The sequence below is a fragment of the Saccopteryx leptura genome, chromosome 4 (genome assembly GCF_036850995.1).
Source record: "Saccopteryx leptura isolate mSacLep1 chromosome 4, mSacLep1_pri_phased_curated, whole genome shotgun sequence".
In the NCBI taxonomy this organism is placed as follows: domain Eukaryota; kingdom Metazoa; phylum Chordata; class Mammalia; order Chiroptera; family Emballonuridae; genus Saccopteryx; species Saccopteryx leptura.
In genome coordinates this window covers 157,734,432-157,740,964 of record NC_089506.1, presented here as the reverse complement: position 1 = coordinate 157,740,964, position 6,533 = coordinate 157,734,432, and the positions used below count along the sequence as shown (strand labels likewise).

Below are 6,533 nucleotides of genomic sequence, written 5' to 3'. Positions count from 1 at the left end.
CCTTCCTTCCTTCTTTCCTTCCTTCCTTCCTTTTTTCCTTCCTTCCTTCCTTCCTTCCTTCCTTCCTTCCTTCCTTCCTTCCTTCCTTCCTTCCTTTCTTCCTTTCTTCCTTCACTTCTCTTTTTCTTTTCTAAAGAATGAGAATCAGGGATTGTGTGTACCAGCCATTGAAAAATGGGATGCGGACAGGCCACCTTCCTGGGGTTATCTGAGCCTTGATCTTTGTGTCCTGCTGGTGTCCCTCTTTTTCTGGTACTTCTAATTCTGTCAGGAAGTATTTCTTGAAGCCTAACTTACATTCTTCTTCATACCATCGAAGCTCTATATTTTTAAGGCCTTCCTAGGTATTTCCTAGGTTGCTCTGGTTCTTTTAGACACCTTTTCTGTCCAACGTTCCCACTCCTAGAATAACTGTGAGTCTGGCAGTGCACCTCTACCCCCTCAACAAAGCAGGCAGGTTGAAAATCACTGAATAAACAATGAGCCTTGATGGGCAGGTATTGGGATCAGTTTAATTTAAGGAACATTCTAAAGATTTCACCCCAACCTCCTAATCTCAAAAATTAAAAAAAAATATTATCTCTGAAATATAATTGCTAACTGCTATATCACAGGTCCCACCTAATCTTCTAAGAAAGCTCTTTCTTTGGTTTCCGGGTTCTCAAGGTTGTCTCTTTTCCTTGACCATAACTCACCACACCTGTGGAGCTGGTCAGCATGGATAGCTGAAACAGGTTGACTCGAACCTCTTTGGTAACAGGTTGGTGTTAAGGTGCTTCGTGGTCAGGTGAACTGACTCAGGTTTGTAGGAGCTAATAGTACCTGTCTTACTCCTGCGGGTACTTCCAGAAAAGCCAGAGACAATGGAGCTGGTGAGCATTCCTGGAATGTTGGGCCCCATGATGTAAGGTTCTAAGTGGAAACGCATAGAGAGTCCAGGAGGCAGAGGTGAGGAGTGTGGCAATGGGAGGATGACTTTTGGTTGATTTAGTCTGAATAGCTTTGGCCACATCAGCCAATGGTGAGATGTACATCCTGAGGGTGCAGACACTGCAGAAAAGACCCAGCTGCTGATGCCTCAATGCTGGGCACCAGGAGCCAAAAGTAGCCAAAACCCAGGAGAAGGACCCCCAGCAGGGTCACAGTCTGTGGACACAGCAGGCTTTGAGGGCAGCAGTGCAGATACAAGATACATAGGGACTGAAGCACAGCAACCACTGCATTGGTGACATTAGGGTTCCATATCCGCCAGCTCAGGTGGCTGACCAAGTCTGTGGTGAGAAAGGGCAGGAACTGGGCATTGTCCACTTTCAGGGTCATCTGCATATGCTATGCTGGAGGTCTGAGCTTCTGAAGGTCAAGTGACCAACCTTGTCCTAGTATCCGGTCCCCTCAACCTGATTCCTCTTTGACACCAGGTTGCAGACAGAGCCTGGGGCTGCGGCCACGACTCTGTTCCACTGGGGCCCTTTCCTGACTTCCTGATCCTGCCCTGGCAGGTCCAGCCCTGCTCTCGCAGGACATTGGGGAGCTGCGGAGGGCAAGGAGCACGCAAACTCGGAAAGGAGTGGGGCCAGGCCGCTGGCATCCATCCTCTGCGTGCCTCCAAGTCTGCTGATGCAGGCGTAGGGTGGGTGGGTGCGTGGGGTTCTGGGTCCCCTTTCTTCACTCATGCTTATAAAAAATATCAAGTATTTTCTGTATTGTTCCTACTTCATCTTAAATTCGGTCAACCTACTTTTTCTGACTTAAGTCTCTATCATTCAATTCATACTAATCTTGTAAAGCCATCAATAAATTTCATGTGTCTAAACTCAACATACACTTTTATCCATGTTACTAAAACTTTCAAAAGCATCTGAAACAGTTGATTGCTTCATCTTTCCTGAAACATTTTCCACTCTCAGCCATAATTTCTCTCCTATTTCAGTGGCATTTCTTTTATTTTTTAAACATTTTCTATGTGTGTGTCTCCTTTCTTCTCTTTATCTCCCCCATGCAATCTATCAATAGGACAAAATTATATCAGGTATCACTCACTTAGAGCCAATTCACCTGCCACCACCTCTCATACACCACCAATTTATTTCAAAAATCTCCTAACTAGTTGCTCTAATTTTTCTCCTAACTCACCCCAGTCTGTTCTCCATAACAGTGTTTTTCAACGGCTGGTCCTTGGATTGGTCCACCAGAAATGTTGTGCTGGATTGCAAAAGAGTTAAACACATTGATATATGAAGATCATAGACCCAAAGATATTAGTTGAATTTACTTATGCTCAGGGTGATTTCAGCCTTAGAGGTCCCAGAAAGAATTCGTCTATTTTCACCAATCTCCAAATGTAAAAATATTGAAAACCACACTGTTCTTCATAAGAACCAGAAGCATCTTTTAAAACTCAGGTGAGACTCCTTCCCTACTTTTAAACCTTTCCATAGCTTCCTGTTTGCATTTCAGTGATAATAAAACCCAAACTTTTGCAAGACCTGGATAGCTCTGCTTAATCTGGCCCGTGTCTAACTTTGCACTAGCTTCTGCCACTAGCTCACTAAACCCCAAGCACCCTGGTGTTCTCTCAGCTTCTGCAACTGTTCTAATTAGTTTCCATTTATGGAACTTTGAGATTCTAACTCCCTGAAATGCTTTCCTGCTGATTTTTCACACATCTGTCTCTTTTTGTTTCTGCAGGTCTCATTTTAAATCCCCCCTTTGTGGGATACATGTCTTGAATTCTATGTGAAGTAGCTTACCATGTCTCTACCAATACTTTTCTAGCATAGTAACTAGGTCTTTACTTCAGAGTACTTATTACAATCAGTAATCATTTCACCAATGTTTGTGCACTGATTAACTGTGTCTTATTTATTTATTTACTTTTTTGGAATATACTCTATGTAGGTACAGGTCTTGTCAAGTCTTCTCGCCTTAATGTACTGACCACTGTAGAATATATGCTAACAAAATTTTGTGGAATTGGTGACTAAATATTAAGACTCAATAACAGTATCCATGATCCAAGGAGAAACATGAGGTGATAAACTTTTAACAGAATGCCTTTATAGCTGTCCCTAATAAATCCTGAGATACTTTCTAATTTTTAATTCTTCAATTTTCATGGAAATGTTTTCATATTTTAATATTCATAATTATTTCTATTTATTTTAGCCCTGACTCATTCCAAAAAGAAACTTCATAACCCTGAATTAATTCTTCAAAATCAATACAGTATAAATTTCAAATTGAGAAAAAGCTAACTTAGAGAGAATGTTTCATCATGGAAATAATGTATATAATAGCAATAACTATTGCTTAGTGAGAATTGACTTCATGTGGAATCTAGGCTAGTAACTATTTGCACTGTCCCATATAAATATCCCACTAAGCCTATGTTATGGTCTCATCCTAACTTCTTGAAACAGGGATATTGAAGTTTAGAAAAATTAAATAATATCCAAGGCCACATAGCTGGCATATATAATCACAGAGGTCTGCTTTTCTGAGGGAAATTATAGTGGTGTCTGCTATCAAGGTCCTAGTGTTATAAGTGTTAGGTGATAAGTACGGTAGCAGTGATGTTTCCATCTGAACAATATTTTCCTCTGGACCTTCTGCAGATTTTACAAACTGTTGCTGCTTAAATTAGTAGAAAATGCATTGATTTTGTGCATAAGTACCACAACTGATTCGGTAACTGTTACTAGAAATAGGTTGCTGGAAGAAACAGAAATTAAAATGTGGAATTGACTTTAATGGAGAAAGTGTGAGAGATGAAAATTCAGGTCTTAAATACTTGACACTGGAAAACTATTCACACCTCTATATAAAATAAAAACTATTTGGTCAAATTGTCACCTAATGAACTTCATGAAACAAACTGTACACTCACGGAGGCGGTTCTGTTGGGAAGAATAGGAACTGATCAGAATGTTGGCAAGTGCCAGCTCTACTGCCACCTTTAGAAAAATTTAGTAAGAGCTAGATGAACCCAAGTGAGATGTAGAAAGCTTGAAAGCACAGCTGGAAAGAATTGCCACTTTGGTAAAGAAGTACTATGTCTCTATAGTCCAGTGGTTCTCAAACTTTTTGAAGTCAGGGCACATTTACAATCCTACAAATAATTGTAGGCGCACTATATAAAAATTTCTGAGAAATATGTTATAATAATTAAGTCAAATATTAAGGAAAAAATATAAAGTCCAAGCGTGCTTTTATGGTAATTAAACAAAATTAATATGACAAAATTAAATTTATTTTGACATTAAAAAACATTTTTATGTTACATTTTTTGAGTTATGCTTTTTAGAATTCATAATAAAGAAGGGTTAAAATTAAAAATGGCAAAAAAGTTATCTTTTTATATATATAGTTACATTCTTAGTAAGATTTAGTAAATTCGGCAGGTCCTGGGATGAACGTGTTGTTTTTTCATTCTTTTTCGTTTTGTTTTGTTTTTTGTTTTTGTTTTTTCATTCTTGTGTTTATGAGAAACATGAGCCTGATGTGTCCTAGCTATTTATTCAATGTTTGGGCATATATTTGAAAGGCAAACTCTTATTTCCTTGTCAATACATTGAAGAATTCCTCTCTTTTAATTCTTAATTGTGTTGAGGGTAGAAAATCCTAATTCACATAAATAGAATGTTGAAAATTGTAGTAAAATGTTCAAAGCTTTTATTTATTTATTTATTTTTTATTTTTTTTATTTTTTATTTTTTTGTATTTTTCTGAAGCTAAAAACGGGGAGAGACAGTCAGACAGACTCCCGCATGCGCTCAACCGGGATCCACCCGGTACGCCCACCAGGGGCGACGCTCTGCCCACCAGGGGGCGATGCTCTGCCCCTCCGGGGTGTCGCTCTGTCGCGACCAGAGCCACCCTAGCGCCTGGGGCAGAGGCCAAGGAGTCATCCCCAGCGCCCGGGCCATCCTTGCTCCAATGGAGCCTCGGCTGTGGGAGGGGAAGAGAGAGACAGAGAGGAAGGAGAGGGGGAGGGGTGGAGAAGCAGATGGGCACTTCTCCTGTGTGCCCTGGCTGGGAATCGAACCTGGGACTTCTGCACGCCAGGCCGACGCTCTACCACTGAGCCAACTGGCCAGGGCTCAAAGCTTTTTTAGATATTGCCACATTTCTTCTTTTATAGAAATCCAAAAGGCTTCAAGAGACAATTCCTTGTGTTTAATCATCAATACAAAACCCCCACCATACATATTATCTTAACTTTACACCAAACAAAGGATAAAAGAAATCTGCCTCCAGTCTTTCCAGGGAACGTGGAGGGTAGTGTAAATAATTCAGCACCACAGCTTAACAGCCTTTTGAAACCTAGTCAGGCAAGTGAGGTAGGGAGTTGGGCAGACTCAGTTTACAGCCAATTCCCCACACCTCTGTCCCCCAAAAATCTAAACTCCAAAAATCCTGTTGGTTTTTTTGGTCCCCAATAAGCACATATTTATCTGGAATACCATAGGGCACACCTGGAAATCTTCTAGGGTGTACCAGTGCATGCTGGCACACACTTTGAGAACCACTGCTATAGTCTGATATCTTTCAATATATTGCTGTAGCATCTTATAATTTGGAGCCTTAGAAGGTTAAAAAATAAAAAAACATATTTCTTACCTTAAATAGAAACTGTTGCAAGGGCAGCAAAAGAAGCAATTTTAGCAAGAGATAAACTCTTACTAAGGCAAGTCAGGCAAATGCAGCCCATCTGAAGGCAAAAATAAGATTAAGGGTATGGTCTTCCCCAAAATACATTATTTTAAATCACCCCAAGGCAATGGCTATTAAATTAAAGGAGAGAGAGAGGGAAAATGTAAAGGCTAGTCAATAAAGAAAATATTCAAGATTAAAACCTTGACTAGATAAAAGCTTGAGCTATAGTCACACCTACAGGATACTGACTGTACACAAGTAACCCACTAACATTCTGACACAATGGTATGGTGACCAAACACCCAGTATGGATTGCAAAATCTTGTGACTGTCATTGCTCTAATTATGAAATAATTCCCAGGATTCTTCAACACACAATCACAGACAATTGTTTGTGAAAACAGATCTATCTGCAGCATTTCAGCAGGTAGAACCAGGGACCACTAAAATGGAATGAGCCAGTAAAAGACTGGCTGACCCATAGCTTACTCTGCTACCAGTTTAGGGAGTCCTTGCTATTTCTGATCAGCAGGACTTAAAAATTGCTATGGCTGTTACTTCTCTTTATTTTCTTAATCCTCTCTTCCCTAATGGAAGTTTTCATAGCAGTTCATCTGTCTTCCCCAAAATTGTAGTGTTTTGGAGCCTTTTAGTTAACAAACTGCCAGAGAACCAAGAACTACAAGTGGTCCTATTGGTGAGATTACCCATAATCAAGATTAAACACTTTAGCCCTGGATGGTTGATTACTAGAGCATCATCTTGATGCACAGAGATTACCAGTCCAATTCCCTATCTGGGAAAATACAGGAATAGATTGATGTTCCTGTCTGTCTCTCTCTCTCTTGCTCTCTAAAAATCAAATAAAAAATTACACA

General features: G+C 40.0%; 1 pseudogene; it reads right to left on the bottom strand.

Annotated features, from left to right (window-relative positions):
- Positions 1-797: 797 nt before the first annotated feature.
- LOC136404485 (sugar transporter SWEET1 pseudogene) lies at positions 798-1,326 on the bottom strand (annotated as a pseudogene).
- Between the last annotated feature and the right edge of the window lie 5,207 nt (positions 1,327-6,533).